The sequence below is a fragment of the Limulus polyphemus genome, unplaced genomic scaffold (genome assembly GCF_000517525.1).
Source record: "Limulus polyphemus unplaced genomic scaffold, Limulus_polyphemus-2.1.2 Scaffold1075, whole genome shotgun sequence".
Lineage (NCBI taxonomy): Eukaryota > Metazoa > Arthropoda > Merostomata > Xiphosura > Limulidae > Limulus > Limulus polyphemus.
The window spans coordinates 133,169-153,000 of record NW_013666685.1 but is presented as its reverse complement, the minus strand read 5'-3'; the positions used below and the strand labels follow the sequence as shown (position 1 = coordinate 153,000).

The 19,832-nt window shown below is 32.7% G+C and overlaps 1 long non-coding RNA gene across 1 annotated transcript in view; it reads left to right on the top strand.

Annotated features, from left to right (window-relative positions):
* The first annotated feature begins 1,928 nt into the window (after window positions 1-1,928).
* LOC111086413 overlaps window positions 1,929-19,832 on the top strand; it is a 65,382-nt gene continuing 47,478 nt past the window's right edge. Inside the window, exon 1 of the long non-coding RNA XR_002611128.1 lies at window positions 1,929-2,834. This is a non-coding gene — a long non-coding RNA (uncharacterized LOC111086413). The remainder of the gene's footprint in view (window positions 2,835-19,832) is intronic.

Sequence of the window (19,832 nt, the reverse complement as noted above, 5' to 3'; positions counted from 1 at the left end):
CTGAAAGGGCGAGCATGTTTGGTAGGACGGGGATTCGAACCCGCGACCCTCAGATTGCGAGTCGAGTACCCTAACCACCTGGCCATGCCGGGCCAGCTTTAATGTTACTACAAATGTTGCATTAGTCAGTATCTCTAAAGTAAACCTTTTGTGGTGGGGTAAATATTTTGTTTTTCGTGACTATTTTTTTTTGTAAGACATATTTTCTAATTATAAGACATAAATCATTTCTTAATGGTACTATAGCTTTCAGGTGTATCATTAATTAATGATTTAAAGTAAATATATTTTTTTTAATAACGGACATTTTCTCTTCTGGACCACTGGTCTTTGGTAATCATGTTTTCTGTATCATATGACATTAATAATTCCCCAGTAGTCTTGTAGCTTTCATATCACACCAGATGTTACGTTAGAATTTCATTGCTTGTTTGTTTGTTTTTAATTATGCACAAAGCTACACAAGGGCTATCTGTGCTCTGCCCACCACGGGTATCGAAACCCGGATTCTAGCGTTGTAAGTCCGCAGACATACCGCTGTGCCACTGGGGGGCATTTCATTGCTATTTGGATTATTGATATTAGATATTAGTATCTTTTCGTCAATAAAGTTAGAAAATAAAACGACTTTTACTCTTCAGATAATTGAAAAACAACAACATATATTATTATTTCATCCTACGTTTTCGTCATTGCGCTTTATCAGTGCTTGAACAAAAACGTGTTAATATGAAAATATACGTTTACTTATTAAATCACTTTTGATGTTCCATTTCTCGAGATTATGCTATATTTGCCGGTTTTTTCCAATAACTGTTTTGGTGCATGTTTCCAAGTATAAATCAGTATGAATACATTTTCAAGTTTGGATTATGAATGACAGTACCAGGTTGTTCGGAGAAAGTGTTAGATAGTCTTGCTTGTTTTTTAGAATGTGAAGTTTGCATAACTGTCTGAATCTAATACCAGTTAAATCATTGAAACTGGTTTTTCACAATGAGGATTATTAGATATACGCTATATTGTTTTAATAACTTGCATGTTTAAAGTCTGCTTGTTTTACGAGATTTTATTCGCTAGTGTAACACTTAATATTTCCTTGGTTGTGATCTCGAGTTCCAAGATTTTGTGGCGGAGGTTATGTTTTCACCCCTGTGTGTGTTTGTCAGGATGATTTCTCGAAAACGACTGAATGGATTTGGACGAAAGTTGATATACATTTGTTCTATGATCCAACTTAGAAGTGAATACTTTTTGGAGGGTCAAAGGTCAAGGTCACAAAAATAAAAAAAATCTCTATCTATTAACATGGAGATCGATTTTTCATACCATTTTTGCTCTATAACTCAGTCAAAAATGATCGGATTTTGATGAAACTAGGTGGACATATGTAGAATATTATCCCCCATTGTTCTGCCAAAAATGGTTCGTGTCCGTTGATAAAGAGGGTCATACGGACACATTTTTGTATTTTGTGAGGGCCGAATATGATCAACGCTGCGTGCCGGAGGTATGCGGTCTATTGAGTGCCCTTCTAATATTTTTGAGTACCGTTCCGCTGGTTGTTGAACTGTAGAAAACTAGGTAGTGTTTTGTGTTTTTAAGTTTGCTTCATGAAATTATTATTGAGTTTTCTTAGTTGGGCCGTGAAATAGATATGTTCAAATTGAGGAAAGTAAATAACGTGGGACGACCATAACGGTTAACTATGATATCAGTAAAGTCTGAACTGTGATATGTGAGTACATAAAGAGTGGCGACTGTTTTAAGGAAATGTATTAACGAATTTCAGATCTCGCGTTTTCCGTTAGGCATAAATTAAAAGAGATGAGAGAGAGTTAAAAGCTTAACAGTAAATAAAAAAAACCCAATAGGTATTAGATTATGTTACAAATCAGAAACACACAAAACACAATGGGAATGTAACCATCTACAAAAATATACACTTTACATATGTAGCATAAAGTATATTAACTGGTGTGGAAACTAGCCGTTTTGATCTGAGAATAACATGAAGAAAGACAAATAAACAAATGTAATTGTTTAAGATATGTGAACGCGACATAAATTTGTAAAAACAAACAATATGTAGAGAACAACGGTATCTACATAGGTAAAAAACGAGCAGTAACGATATCAACACTCTGGCTCAATCATAATGTAAACATCCTGTGTTATTTAATATTCTGTGAAGCTCACTTGTGAATGTAAACAGAAACATTCTAAAAACAGTCATAACAATATAAAGGTAAATGCTTGAGATTTATAACAATAACACATGCTTATAATGAAACTTTTCATAACACATTAGAATATAAACAATGTTGAAAATAATCCAATAGTTACTTGAATGGAAATGAACAGCCTTGACAAGTCTTGGTTTACATTAAGCCATAATGAAATAGCGATTTCAACAAACTCTTGTGAAAAGAGTAGGATAAAGATAATGAAAATGTTCATTTATAGTTTCGGCACAAGCGGAAGCGCTTGTTCCCCCTTGTTGATATTTGGTCTTCTTAGTTTTATCGTGATATTTTCAAGATTACGTAGATTTCTCTTAGTATGTGCTCTGAGAAATATCTTGAAGCATTGATTGATCGGTGGGCTGTCGTTACAGTTTTGAGTGTGTTTTGCTTCATATGTGAAAAAGACACTTTTGAAGTTTAGGTGTTCGTTGATTCGACCTTTTCTTGTTTCATGGCTGCCGATCCTATAGATTCTTGTTTGGAACTCAAGCATACTGGTACACAAACATGGAGCTTGTAACTCGAGAATACTGGTACACGACCTGGAGTTTGGAACTCAAGCATACTGGCACACGACCATAGAGTTTAGTAAATAGTTGATTTGATCTTTGAGTAGAAGAAGTTTTGAGTCTGAATAGTTGAGTTAACTTGCGTAACTCTAACACAGTAACTTCTGCTGCTATAAAAGCGCTACTAATAAAGAACAGCGTGATGAAATCTGAAAATACAAAAAAGGTTAAATTCGTTGTATAGAAAGAAAGACGATAAAAAATTATGTTCATAAAATAGCAAAAGATATTCTGGATTAGATCAATTTTGAATGATAGACTCTCCTTCGCCAGAGGAGCAACAAGCGCAGATAATTAAACTAAAAAAATAAATAAATAATAACACCGTAAAAATAACCGTTGGAAAGAATATATTTCATTAGACCATAAAATATTTCTTCAGCGCACCATTAAATGATTTAACTAGAAGTACACAATGTTATGAAACAATTCACAATAAAATTAAAATCTAAGGTGAACAGGACACGTTGATTGATCAGTTGGGCACCCACACTGTTAACGACCAGATAACCCTTTACTCATAAGACTTATAGATTCAGTTCTACAGAGTTTTGAAATAAAACGTTATTAATACTAATATATTGTAGCAGTTGTTTCATTTACGTTGTTTTACAGTATCATGCATAAATTATATGATAAAAGGAATTGAAAAAGTTTTCGATTCTTTCAAACACTGGAATGCATATGACTTGCTGTGACTAATGCAAGAGAAAAACAACAACAAAAAACAATAAGATCCTAACTTATATTCTTGTTGGGCAAAGCACAGATAGCCCATTATGTAGCTTTGCGCTTAACAACAACCAGAGTATTAGCACTGTAACAAATACTAAAGTTTGTGTCTGTGCCGCCACCTGTCAACTACCAAGTGCATCATATCTTGTTTTAGCAAATGCAAAAAAAGTAACTTGTACTTCAAAGGAAACAAACAGATTTAGATCTAAACACTATATAAGTCTCTGTGAGTATTGTTGCCACAGAGTTACCCTCTAACGATACTTGAATATTAGTGAGCTTTAGTAAATGTTATCCACTTCCATGTACCTTTCTAGAAGGTTCGATTCCTCTGGTCGCCCTTAGTGGCTCATGGTAACTCTGATGGCTTTTAACGCAAAAAAACAACAAAAAACTGGGTTTCGATACACGTCATGGGCACAGCACAGATAGCCCGTTGTGTAGCTTTGTGCTTAACAACAAAAACGAACAAAACAAGAACAAACGATCCCCTAGTGGACACAGATTAAACTAACAAACTCTTCTAGGACATTTACTCAGATAAATTTGAAGCACCTTATTATTTATGAACGGATTAATAGTAAACTTTTGATAATAAGTACCCTTCCCTTTATATATATGTTGCAGGCAACAGTAAATATTGGCGCCCCAAGGCAGATTTCCTCTAAAATGGGCTAATTCATTTCTTGTGTTTCAGAATTATCTTGCAAATAGTTAAAAAAATAAATAAATACAAATTTCAAAAGAAGATGACACTACGATATTTTGGAAACTTTTCATGTGAATATTTTCTAATTTTAGTAAATTCAGGTTTACGTAGTGAGTAATTATGTACAAAATTGGTCATTTAGGTCCAAAAATATTAGGTTAATAAGTCATTATTAATCACAAGAAGGTTTATCGATGAGAACTTAAAACCCAGTTAACTACGTCCGATTCAAAATACCATAAAGAAATATTTCAGTAACAGCTCCACAGACAATTCTTGTGGCTTACAGATCTCATAACCGAAGATATGTTATTTGTGAAACATTATTCAATTACATTAATTCAAACTTTCATGTCTTTTTTTTTCTCATAAAAGCCGATATAGTTTCGTATTCACAGCTATATTTTGCGAGCTCCCCAGTGGCACAGCGGTATGTCTGCGGACTTACAACGCTAGAAACCAAGTTTCGATACCCGTGATGGGCAGATCACAGATAGCCCATTGTTTAGCTTTGTGTTTAACTTCAAACAACAACAATATTTTGTGATTATAATAACTTGAAACATCTGTTGTTTTTTTATCAAGTATGCTTTGATATATGTTATCTTTTGTAATTGAAATACTTTACAAACAAATGGTGGCCATTCTTTTTTGTTTTCTTTCGTTTCACTGGTTTGTTTTTTGTTAAGCACACAGCTGTACAATGGACTATCTGTGCTATGCACACTGCAGGTATAGAACCCTTTCATTTTTGCGTTATAAGCAGTCCAACTTACCAGGCTTTTTTTAATATAAACTAAAACTATAACTCGTTTGGCTTAAATGATGCCAAGTTTAATTATTTTTTTTATAATTCAATTTAAAACTGTGTTTAAGGTTACTCTATCAGTTTCATTCATTTCTCACAAAAGAGCAAGTTCGTTATATATATAAATAACTTCTACTGTATGTTTTAAATATATTTAAGAACAAAGTAGGAAAGACTTATAATTTACTGATGATGTATGTTTGTTATATCATTGCACAAATACAATGGCCAGAATGACTGAAGCACTGGCACATGAAGCTCAGAATGTTGGTTTAGCTATTAACACTCGTAAGAAAGACAATGAAGTTAAAGACAAGTGACTTACATTAGGTAATTGTAGATGGAGAGGTAACTGAGGATGTGGAAACTTTCACATATCTTGGTAGTATAGTGAGTGTTGATGGAGGTACACACAAGGAAGTAAAGACAAGATTGGGAAAAGCAGGAGTTGTCTTTAGAAAATTGAATAGTATATGAAATAATGGCAAGTTTATCTATTAAGATGAAGCTTAATTTATTCACTAGTTTGGTTCTTTTGGTTTTGTTAAATGGCTGTGAGACAGGAAAAGACGAGATGAAATTCAGTCTAGATTGAGAAGTTTTGAGAGTTTTAAGTGAAGAAACATTAAGAGTGGAGCGAGTGGAGAACAATCAGTCATAGAAGAGCTGAAGTTGTAAAAGTGGGAAAAAAAATTAAACAAATGAAAATGTAGGAATGGGTGCTCCAAAAAGTAAGGAAACAAGGTAGGAATAGACATGGTGTACAACCTTACAAGGGGGCGTGTACAACATCCAGTCCATCCCTACTTCGTTTATTCTTTGTATCCTGTACACAATAAGCCAGTTAGACAAAACTTATGAAACTTAGTTATGCGTATCATACAATGACTAGAGGTTTCTGTGAATCGAATTATTACATGTACTACAAAGTCTGTTTATACGACACCAGAAGAATCAGATATTCGTGTGAACCCCTAACTTGTATGTTTTTTTTTCTTTACAACTTGTCCCTCCTTTTGCAATTGCATGGCAAGGCAACAGGATTTCATACTTTAGCTATATAGGTGAATCAAAATATAGAGATAAAAAAATCCAAAAGGTTTCTGTGTATCAAGTCATGGATTCGTTGCTCTCTATACAAAAGTAAAAGAATCATATACACATATTTTTGTATATACCCATAAGTTGTATAATATCACGAACACAGAAAAACTATTAAAATAATTTAAATTCTTCTTCATTGCCATATACTGTGTATTTAATGTTTTCATTTTAAAGATATAATTCAAATATCTGAAATTTCTAGTGTAATATAGTGTAACAACAATACTAGAAAACAACCTTGTCAATATTATCTCTTGAAAAATAATACGAGAATCAAACATCATGATATCAATTTTAGAGAATCTGAAACCAATCTATCTTGCAGAATCACAGGTAACAAATACCATATGAAAATTATGCGTGTTATCACCTGAAGATATCGTTCAGTTACATGTTTGTTCGCTATATTCGCTATAGTCTCTGAAAAGCTTAGAAGTGCGTAAAAAGATTTTTTTTCTTGCTGTAATGACACCTCCTTTATGGCTTGGCATGGCCAGGTGGTTAGTGGTGTTCGACTCGCAATCTGCGGATCACGGGTTCAAATCCCCTTCCCATAAAATCTGCTCGCCCTTTCAGCCGTGTGGGCGTTATAAAGTGATGGGCAATCCCACTATTCATTGGTAAAGGAGTAGCCCAAGAATTGGCGGTGGGTGGTGATGACTAGATGCCTTCCCTGTAGTCTTTCACTACTAAATTAGGGACGGCTAGCGCAGATAGCCCTCCTGTAGCTTTGTGTGAAATTTAAAACAAAGCAAAACAAATTAAACCTTCTTCATTTCTTGACCAAATTCTGATTAGCGCCTAGATGAACTGGCTACGCATTTTTAAATGCTAAAAGCTGGTTTTAAATTTGGTCGTAAATAGGTTTGTATGGAAGAATTGTACTTATGGTACCAAGATAGCAGAATAAAAGCAGCAAACTACTTTTTTAGCTTTGCCATCACGGGAAAAGTGGGTTTTAATGTGTAGGTTATCTATTTAGATAGTTATTGAACACAAAGCTACATAATGTGCTGTGACTACCATGAGTTTCGAAACGTCATTTTGAGCTTTATAAACCACCGGAAAAGGGAGGTGGGGGCATTTAGGTATTTCCAACTAACTTACATAGTATGAAGTGATAGTTAACGAAGAACAATCTAAGTTATTTTATTAATATCATTTTAAATAACTTAGTAGCTATTGTTAATAAATATTTAAAGTTAAAAGTTCAGGATATAGAAAATCTGGTGCATGTCTGGATTAAAAAATGAGTTATAACAACCAGGGTATATTCGACTTGCGACTCCATATTATAAAACACAAATAAATTAAAATTATTAATGATTTACTCTTTTCTCGGTATATTATTACTTATCTATTACAATTTATTGCAGAATCAAATATGAAAAAGGCGAGATTTGGCGATTTGTTTATTTTCCTAAGAGAAAAATCATCGAAATATCTTACTGCGTTCGAATCAGTATTATCTGAACTGCTGGTCCTGCTTTGAGAAGTCAAATGCCTTCTCTATTCGCATAAAATAATTCTAGATTTGTAACAGATTGATAATAATGTTAAAAGTCTAAATTTTATTAAAATACAATAATATGAGCAAGCAGCTATACCAATACTGAGATCAGACCAGTTTGAGCATTGTAATTCAAAGATGTTATACGTGAGAAGACATCTTAAGCACTTCTATAAGAGCTCAACGCCATCAAATTCCAGAATAACAGAAAGCATCAAATTGTGTGAAATGATATATTATACATTATATTAAATATGTATTTCCGGTTTTCTCAGCACTGGATACGTATACGCTAAACAAATTCTAAAGATTAATTTCATTCTTCTCTATCTATAACAAAAAACAAAACAAAAAACTGTTATCATATAAATTAATGCTTGCACCAACAGCAAGTAGTACCAATGTAACACTTTTAGGTGTTGTTAACGTTAATGCCTGCTATAGAGGTCAAGTACAAGTATCTTGTTATAAGCTGGTACTTGTGTATCTAAAATACAATTTTTGTTCAAACGAGCATAGAAATGTTTATAAAACATCAGTAGAGTTTTTCCATTTAAACGTTCATACCTGAAATTAGTACGACAGTTCTGATTAAAACATATAACTTGTTAGAGTTTTATTGAACACATTTACAGAACTAGATGAGATAATAGTAAGTTCATATTACATTTACCTGAAGATCAATTGTTCCAAATCCAGTAATATCGCAAAATCTTGAGAGGTAGCTGCGTTCGGAAGATGTTAAATAAACAAAGTAATTTTTGTGTTGTTATAATCGTAAAGTAATAAGCTAAAATGTCTTGTTCATCTGAAGATGGACTAAGCTATAATCCGAAAGCCCACCTCAAACGACGATAAATAAACAAAGTAGTGTTTGTGTTGTTATAATCGTAAAGTAATAAGCTAAAATGTCTTGTTCACCTGAAGATGGACTAAGCTGTAATCCGAAAGCCCACCTCAAACAACGATAAATAAACAAAGTAGTGTGGTTCATTTATGGTTCGTTTATTATTAATTCTATAAGATTCTATATGAATGTTTATTGTCAACTTCATAATTTCTATTTTACATATTGTTTTTTGTAGATTTAAATAAGGGTATTCAAAACATCATTTGATCGTTTTGTGCATCTTAAAATCCAACTCGCATTTACAGAACCCACGAAGTATGTGACTAACTAAAGATACAGTCAAAATTCGGGGAGCTGAAGTAAAGGTTGTACACTGCTTGTTAGCGCACACTTATACAATCTATAATACGTTGCACTGAATCTGATCATGGGATTTTTATACTACTGTCATAGCTATTTCAGTAGATCTTTGAAAGATCAAAAGAGACACATCAATAAATTAGCTTAAGTTGCACTTCCATACGTGTTGGGCATGCTAATGATTTCAAAACTAGGACTTGTTCATCTCTATTGTGTATAGATTAGATCATGGACTACACTGTCGGTAGAATATACTTGGTCAAATTAAACAGCTTAATGAATGATGTGGAATACATTGATTGATTTAATTGTTATGTATTACTACGGTCATTGGTCCACACCCAATGACAAAGGCTTTTTTGGTTAATTCAAATAGGCATATTAAGGATACAAAAATTACATTGTTTATCCAAGTTATATCACTCAAAGACAAAAAAAAAATAGTAATTTTGCAGTAAATGAAATACGTCATTTCCTCATTATTTCCTCCCCCGGTGGCACAGTGGTTAGTCTGGAAGCTTATAACGCTAAAAACCGGGTTTTGATACCGTAGGCACACTACAGATAGCCCATTATGTAGCTTAGCGCTTAACAACAAACAAACAAACCTCTTTATTATTGAATAACAATATTTGAGAGAGATCGCAAATTTATTTTACACACACTAACCTCCATTAATACCAAACGGATTTATCTGCACCCAGGTTTATTTCAGGCTAATCTTTTAAATTATATATATATATATATATTTATTGACCAAAGTACATTACGAACTAAAAAAACAGCAGGAGACCCCATATTAAAAAATTAAAAGTCCAATAATGTTTATTATAACAAGTTGCTCAAAGAATTTGACCCTCATGGTGACATTGACACATCGCTAGTCAAGCAAGTGAAGAAATTATTAAAAAACACAAAAATAATATGATTAAAAAATAAGCTAAAATTCAGACAATTCCAGAAAGAAGACGATCTGAGATTGGTTGTAAATTAAAACGCACTAGAGTCTCACGATTTAATTCATTCTCGATCCTGACCATTGCTTTTTTAACACATGAGATATTAAATTCACAAGAGTATAAAATACACCAAGTATGCTTCAGTTTTACAGCGTACAAGATCTTATGTTACAGTAGATTGTCACCTAACGAGGTGTCTAGTCTACCACTTCGCACAAGGAAAAAGATATATTTACAACTAAAATAACGGAGCTTACCCTTAACGAGAACGTTCTTAAATTATTAAACTCGCATACAATTTATTAAGCTTCTCTTAAGGGTATAACAATTCTCTTATCATAACATGCCAAAAACAAAACTTAGATGTTGTTGATGATATTACGTAAGCCTAGTTATATCTGAGATTACGACACTTATGATATACATTGTTTATTGACAAAAAGGGGACATGGATAAACGTTTAGGAATTCTATCAGATTCCATCTTCAGTATCTTCTGTACAGAACAGGCCTACAGTTAACTGGACAGGTGTCAAGCCATTTCAGAAATGTTGTATATCATTAGTGTCGTAATCTTGTTTATAATCAAACTTCGTTTTCCTTCGAACACATCGATTGCTAGTGACATCTAGTGTTAAAAAGAAAAAATAGGAAGTTTTAAGCATACTTACTTGTTTATCCGTAAATAAATAAATAACAATTTAGCTTGAAACTTTCTTCCGGTAAATTATTCAGCTTAGATGTATGTTTTAACTTATTGTTTGGATCAATAATATATTTTATTGAATTGCTGTACAATTTTTTCAAGTATCACCGTCTGATCGAGACAGTCATTCATTATTAGTGCAGTATATATTTTTGCAACGCTACGAACACCTTGATTCTGAAATACCGAAGCAAGATTTTCTTGGTTTTCTACAGTGGCGCCGCCGTGAGATAAAATTAGATTTACAAGAAATAAGTAATGTTTAGATAAAAATTCGCGAAAAAGTGTTTCATTTCGTTTCCGACATAGAAAACCTTCTTTATTATACAGTTTCAGCCTATTTTTTTTATTTTGAGTGGATTTCAGGGATATATATTATCGAATTAAATTTTTTAAAACCAAACTGAAATTATAAAAAAAAATCGTCCAGTATGTGTATCTTTCGCGTATTTAAAATTTCTTTTGGACTTAATAGAAATACTTCTCGATAATGATTAATAGAATAAATGAAACTAATCAACGTTCTTTCTTATAAATTCTTATTGAAGCTAATTATTCTTTATGCTTGAGTTTGCTTGTTGCTCATCAGTCAGCCTAAGGGCTTATAACACTAGAATTCAGGGTTCGCTCTTCGCTGAAACAATTACTAATCTTTATGCTTTACTCCACACTTAAACTTTCATTTAACCCGGGACATCTGGATTGAATAGAGTGAGAGTCTTTTCAAACAATAAATTCTATGTTATCTTCAAACAATAGACTTCATGTAGCTTATCAACTAATAGCATCTGCTTTTTTGGGGGGGGGGGGGGGGTTATGGTATAAATTTTAAAAGTCTGGGATGGAAATGTTTTGGCCAAGTGGATCGCTGTTGCAGCATTGTTTTAACACTGGGAAATATTTGTGTTTCGGTTACATTGTTAAGTTCTTAAGTCCACTGTTTGGAATGTCTCTATGGCTGAGCTAGTTCAAAAATATTGAAATATAGTGAATATAATTATTAGATATGTTTTAATGTTTTATAAGTTTGATTTTTTTTTCATTCGTAAGCTAAATTACGAACAAAGCATTAAAACTCCCTTATAGCGATGTTTCTTGATGTTCTCAAATTTTGTCAGGTTTTCCTTACTTTTTCCTGATAACAAGAATAAAATAGCTTAAATGTTAACGACGACCATCAGCAGGCATCTCAACACTGATCTAGGAGATAAAACTGCCTGTAGAGAAATCACGATTAGCCCTAGCGGTATAAACGAACGTTAAAGATATATATCAAGCAATCACAATAGTTCTTAGCTTGATATACGACCCCAACCATACTAAGTAACGCAGTGGTCGTTAGAAAGCTCCTTTTACTACGTTTCTTAAAACGTATCTCATTTATTAGGGCCGTAGTCGTTAAAGAAGAAAAACAAAACATAAAACTACAAATACAATGATGCTTATAGTGGTGTGCTTATCTCGTCATGCTTAGATTATCCCCTGAACCTCAGCTAATGTTTGAGATAGATCGTAAATTTATCTTACACACACTAATATCCATTAGTACCAAAGGGATTTATCTGCACCCAGGTTCGTTTCAGGTTAATCTGTTAATTTTTTTGGTTGTCTTTTTATTGACTGAAGCCCATTCGAACTAGAGAAACAGTAGATGTGTTACTAAAAATTAAAGGTTTAGAAATGCGTTAATCGAGAATACATTTTAATCAAAATTTTGGTATTTGAGGTTCAAAATGCATTGGAGCTTAAGAATAACATATAATGGATATAAATAACTGTATTCCTGAAATAAATAAGAGATAACTTAGATATATTTAGTATGTTTTTACCCATTAAAGACCAGTGTGATTTGTTAACTTCTAGTTTGAGGAGTTGTTCATTCTAGCACATAAATTTTGTGCTGTACAATATATATAGAAGATTCTTCTGCATTTGTTGTTCTATACAACGAAATAAATGAACAAATAGTAAATTAGGTGAAACCCAATTAATGCTATATATTTATAATTTGATATATATGTATTTAATTGAAGCATAATTTCAAATGGCTATATCGGAAGTCATAATTACATCGAACAAACATTCTCGTTCTATACAGAGTATCTTCTTAAACTGGTTTTCCAAGAGTTCTGCTGTTAATATTGTAATTATATTAACAAAAAATATGTGGGAATATCTAACATATATAAGAGCAGTGTGTGTCACATCACGTCACACTTCATTTCTCGAAATAGGAGGAGTCATACAAGCCAAAATGCATTTATTCAGATAGAATAGTTCTACTACGCCACGAATTCATTTCATGGATGATCTTAATTTTGATTGGCTCACAAAGGAAATTACCGATTTTTGACAACCTCGACTGCGCTTTCTTGCTTCTTTGTTGGTCAGGCTTGATTTTGCAAAATTTATTTATTTTAGTTAGCTATGAAATGTAAGATTAGGGTATATTATGGGATGGGGTGGTAGTACTTACCCAGTCCTTTTTGACGAGCTATATGATAATACTCAATAGATGGCGACACGTGTTTAAATTGCACTGAAAATCTGGTTTCGTATTTACTTCTTGAAGGACATTTAATCGATTTCTTTTCTCTATCTTATTCCGAGTCGATGGACATTGAAATTAGATATTTTACATTATGATTAAAAAAATAATAAATGTGTTAGTTATTTACACTAGTAATCAGAAGCTAAAGGAGTTTGCCGACATTTAATTAGGTTCTCACGTGATCTAACATTACACACAGTTTAATACGCTAACGCAGAATAGACTATATATCGTAGCGAGACCATCATGGAATACAGTTGTTGTTTTTTAATCATTTTCCGTTTAAAAATGAATATGAATTTGGATCCTAATAACATTCAACTATATCAGCTTTAACCAATTAAAGGATCTGTAGAAAACAATGACAGCCGTATATTAAGTTGCTGTTGAGATTGATGCACATCTGATAATTATAAAAGACCATCTAAGCTGACGTAGCATTTTTTGTGTGTGTGCATGAAAGTTGTAAGCTAGTACAGGTCTCATGAAAATAGCTAATAAATAGTTATAAATTGTGCGTTAATATATATTTTAAAATTATATTTCCTGAGCTATCGTTTAACAACAGATAAATGAGACGCTAAATTTCTTGCCTCAGCAAGCTGACGTTTTTCGAAAGCCCTTTCTTTGACCACGGTAATTTCGTCAGAGTTTTATGTTTCCTACTGTCTGACAGCGGATTATCCAGGAAATGTTGTTAGAGCATCAGATTTTTCTTTACTCCTAGCACCATTATATCTCTTTTCTGCCGTTTCTATGAGATCAACGTCAAACATGTTAACCCAAAATGTGTAGAACAGAGTTGACAATGTTTCGTTATACATGATGGCGTAAGGTATTTTCTTCTCATATTATATTTCGTTATACATGATGGCGTAAGGTATTTTCTTCTCATATTATGTTTCGTTATACATGATGGCGTAAGGTATTTTCTTCTCATATTATGTTTCGTTATACATGATGGTGTAAGGTATTTTCTTCTCATATTATGTTTCGTTATATATGATGGCGTAAGGCATTTTCTTCTCATATTATGTTTCGTTATACATGATGGTCTAAGGTATTTTCTTCTCATATTATGTTTCGTTATACATGATGGTCTAAGGTATTCTCTTCTCATATTATGAATCTAAGATTTTCTTGCTGCTCGTCCCTTGGAAACTAAAAAAACCAAAAAAAACATGGTTGTGTGCCCTCGAGCAGCTTTGCATCAAATTCAAAACAAACTAAATGAAAGCAGCACAACCAAGTTTAATGCAACTTTGTACACCCTAGATTTGTAGCTTAAAATGCGAGTACGCCAAGCTGTAGGAATTAAATATAAGTAGTTATTACATACATTATTATAAAACTATGTTTTAAAACCGTAATTAACTAAATCGAAATAATTTTAATCATTATAAGAGCTATCCTCACCAGATATCTTGTTTAACCAACTTAGAAATAATCAATGACCAATATCGACGTTTTCTAAAGTGACTCTAACTTAGAAAGAACCAATGACCATTACTGACTTTTCCTAAAGTGACTCTAACTTAGAAAGATCCAATGACCAATACCGACTTTTTCTAAAGTGACTCTAACTTAGAAAGAACCAATGACCAATACTGACTTTTCCTAAAGTGACTCTAACTTAGAAAGAACCAAAGACCAATACTGACTTTTTCTAAAGTGACTCTAACTTAGAAAGAACTAATGACCAATACTGACTTTTCCTAAAGTGACTCTAGCTTAGAAAGAACCAATGACCAATACCGACTTTTCTTAAGATGACTCTAGAAACAGGTACATACAAATAGTTATCTGCTTTTCACACTTGTATGCATTTGTCTGGATCTATACCAATTTCTCAAGATATTGTTTTGCTTAGTTGATGCTTGTATCAACAGCAAGCACTACCTGTTTAACACTTTCAAGTGTTGTTAACGTTTGTGTTTACTTCTCGGAAGTGCTATATAATTAAGTACATTGATAAATCAGTTAACTACCTACAGATATTCACCACTGAATTACTTTACGTAAAGTTCGGTGATCTTGAGTCATATGAACTTCAGCTGAAGATTGGTTATAACCAATGTAACTTGTAAACATTTTCTGAAGGATGGACTTAACTGATCCTGTTAGTTCCATAAGAAGAGAAGGTCAAAGATAACTACACAATAACATAACATCACGTTATCACAGAGCTTAATTTTATGAGTTATATATGTCTTCTTGCATTTCACTTTTATGTGAGATTATTTGGTTCATTATGTTATTCGTTTATTTTTGTAAAGTTTATAGATAATTCATGTTCTTAAATATAAAAAATAGAGTTCATGGTCTTCTGCACAATATGAAAGCTCAATAACAACTTGTCTAAAGACACTTTTTCTTGATACTATCTCATCATCTTCTCGGGGTTGTGATATTGTACCCATCCATTACAAGTGCTGTTCTGGATATTTCTTCCTGAGTTTATGTTATCATTTCTTCTACTTGTTACCATTTTCATGTCTTCTTGATGTTATCCTAGTTATCCCTTCCAGGTGTTTCCTACTAATCTCCATCAAGTGTTATTCTAGTCTGCAAAATCTTTTCCGGGTGTTACTCTAGTAACAGTGTTATCCAAGTCATCTCTTTTCTGTATATTTTTCAAATGTTCCCTTCTGGGAGTTATGGTGATCTTACGTAACGTTTACCATTATCCTGCTAATTTCGCCGAAATAAAATTAGTTTCACAAATTGTGTTATCTTGTCTTAGATTGTTCTTATCATATTAGCGGAAACTCTGGATGGAATTATTAGTTGTGTCATCTTTAATTCAAGCTGCCTTCAAAAAGGTGTGTTTCCATTAGTCACAACTATCCCCACCACATACAATCCATTCATCATTTCATTAGTGCTAGTTGGATAGTAATCGTGAATTGAATCCAGTCGGTTTCAGTTTTCACTTCTTAGACAAAAAAAAACAAAAACAAAAAAAACCACTGTTTTCAGCTAAATAATAAATAAAAATTGTATCTAATAATCATACCAATTATTTTGTAAGCATAGAATAACAACAAAAATGAAGAAACATTTATTTAATTTTATAAGTTTGTACACATCATAGTTTTAGATATAACAGTTAGAGGGGTATATGTATATATATATTTATTTATTTACAATTACAGCATGTCTTAGGATCGTGTTTTGGGTTACTTTATTCCGTATTGTAATACCCTGTCACTCACTGTATGTATACATATATTTCTTTTTCGAAGTGAACTATTTCCAAGTATAAATGTATGTCAAACGTTCAAACATCTCTTTATCAGTCCCGCGACATATGTTACATAAAAATAAATTAATAAACATTAAAGGAGCTAGACAAAATTTATTATTAGCCAAATTCACAAAATGGTTGAGAATTCTGAAAATTACCAACATAACTGGATTAAAGAAATCATTAAGGAGTTTAATTTGTTGATAAGAAGTTGAATTATTAGATCGGTGTTTTGTGTTTTGACTGATGTTTGTAACAGTTGTACATGAGTTCTAATGAGCAAAAAGCCTCGTCGACAGCAGCGTATGACGCACACGGTGCGTATTTGAAATTCTATGAGATATTTCGTACTTGAAAATCAGATATGGGCAGTAAATAAAGAACTTTGAAAAAGTATTATAATTGTCATTGTAACATCCCCAAAAACACCGATCGATAGATCACGCTTCGCCAACATAGACTAAAAGTTATATACCATATAAAGTTGAAACATTACTGTAATTAGGAAAAAGCAATTGTTTCTAAGAGTTGTAATCCACGTTAGGCAACTAGAAAGGTCACTAGTATATGACAAAATTACACGCACACTTAAAGAAGGAAGATAGCTTTACTTAGATACAATAAGTTCAAATATCCAAAACGAATAAGTTATTCCCAAGTTCTTCATTTTCCTAATGGTAAAAAGCTAGTTTTCCATTCTAATTTGCTAATGTTAAGCAGTTAGTTTTCCATTCTGTTTTACTAATGTTAAGCAGTTAGTTTTCCATTCTGTTTTACTAATGTTAAGCAGCTAGTTTTCCATTCTAATTTGCTAATGCCATGCAATTAGTTTCCATTCTAATTTGCTAATGTTAAGCAGTTAGTTTTCCATTCTGTTTTACTAATGTTAAGCAGTTAGTTTTCCATTCTGTTTTACTAATGTTAAGCAGCTAGTTTTCCATTCTAATTTGCTAATGCCATGCAATTAGTTTTCCATTCTAATTTGCTAATGCCAAGCAGTTAGTTTTCCATTCTAATTTGCTAATGCCAAGCAGTTAGTTTTCCATTCTAATTTGCTAATGCCAAGCAGTTAGTTTTCCATTCTGTTTTACTAATGCTACACAGTTAATTTTCCGTTATGTTTTGATAATACCCCAGTTATTATTCCGTTCTGTTTTGCTAATGCCACACATATAGTTTTACTTTTCCATTCAACAAATTACTCTTTCAGAATTAACAATGGCTGAAACTATTAAACTTTCTGGTGTAATACGCATTTTTAATCTGTAAAAATGGTGTAATCCTAGAAATCGATATTTTTGTTTATTTCAGATTGAACTGTATTTGGAAGAAATCCTTTGCTAAATTGATTTTATATGGTAAAAAAAAAACATCGTAGAAGATAACAGTACGCTTCTATATATCTGACTCTTCGGTTCTTCGCCCTTGTGCTCCTGTATTCTGATTATTTGGTTTTTGTCATTATGTTTCTGTAGTCCGCCTTTTTTTTGTTTTTCGCCCATATGCTGCTGTATTCATTTGAGGACATGAATATACAACAAGTATTAGAAACTTCAAATTTAATTCGAATTAAGAATAAAATACTTTTTGAAATGTGAGTTCTAATTTTACACATTTCGCGTTTCTAGGGTAATGGGTAAAATAATCGGGTATCTTCAAATGCTTTTGTAAAACTAAAATTTATGTCTAAACAAAAGATGGCGTGTGGTCACGTATTTAGAAATACTATACTATACGTGATTTTTCTGTGACTCCAGATAAATGTGATTAGGAATACTACAAATTATACGTAGTTGTTCTGTAGAAACATATTAACATGTTTAGTAATATTATACATAGTTGTTCTGTAACTCGAAATAAACGTGCTTATGAATACTATATTAAACACAGTTGTTTTGTAATTCCAGATAGACGTGTTTAGGAATACTTTATTATATATATAGCTGTCCTGTGATTCCAAATAAACGTGTTTAGAAATACTGTATTATAAATAAATGTTTTGTGACTGTAGAAGCGTGTCGGGATATTACGTATAACATACAGGTGTTCTGCGACTCCAAATAATAGGTCACGTAAATGAACTGGTACAATACCCAGCGACAGCGGCATCGTGATTGTGACAACTTATAAGTATTTGAAAGTAAAACTGTAGCGATTATTTACTACAGCTAAAAAGAAGTTCCAAGTAGTTGGATCCAATAAAAATGTTCATGTTATAGAGAAGAAGTGTGGTACTGAGGTCCAAGTTTTGAAAAACATTAGCTGTCGATGTGAAACAGGCATCACAAAGCAAGTAATTCCAACAAACTTTTATTCAAGAGAGTGTATAGACAAATCAATGTATCTGAAGAATGCGTGAGTTCTGCTTGATATCGGTAACAAGAAGTAAAAGCCAGGTTACTAAACTGTTCCCATTGTTCGTTTGTTAGGAAAGTGTCTTTTCCAATAGTTACTAAGAGAAGGGTGACGGTATCACTACAGGGCGTGGCCAGGCGTCAGCAGGCTGGAGTAGGGTGTGGCTTTCATTAGAACCTACCTCAACGTATTTCCAAGATTCACCTCGATTAGAAGAGCTAGGTGAAGGAACAGTTAAATTTGAAGTGGATAACATGTGATAAACTGCTACGATCAGAGGCTGTGTTATCGAAACATCAGAAAATGATCCTTGTTTGAATTAGTAACTATCTAGAGTCATTGTTCACTGTCTCTCTCTTCCGAACGCAGCTACCTCAGAAGACTTTGTGATGTAATGGTATTTCAAATAACTAGCTTTGGTGTAATTGTAATATAAACTGTGTATTATCACGTTTAAGTATTTAAATTTGTTACAATAAAACTTTAATATATTATCAATTTTAAGCACGAACTGTCATGCTAATTTCAGGTGTGGAAGCTTGCGTGGAGAAACGTCATTAATATTTTTATAGACATTTTGATCCTCATTTCAAACACACCAGCTGAACATTTCTCATAACAAAATACTTCCACTTGGCCTTCATAGCCCACATTATATATATATTAGAAATCTGGAACTTGTGTAACGGTATTATTTCCGAACCTGATTACAAAATGTAGCTAAAGTGAATATCCTAAGACTAATAGTGTGGTAAGAATATGTAGTGTGACAACACTAAAATTCGAATTTCATTTTAGTTCATTTTGATGAAGATTCGTAATCTGAATTTTTTAGAAACTCTCCACACGCTTATAAATATAACCAACGCGAAGCGCCAAAAAACGGTATATATTATTGGTTTGCTATAGTTGGTGTGCTATAAACTTCGGAAGCTATGACTGTGATTGTTATAACGCTTATTAATCGGAACACTTAAGATATTTGACCAGGAACATTTATAAATTTCGAACGTTACAAACCAGTTAAGTTCAGTGGATTCATATCGGACATTAGTACTTTTACGAAAACATTACCTAATGTCACCGGTAGCAAAAATATCGGCGTGTGATCAACGAGAACTGCA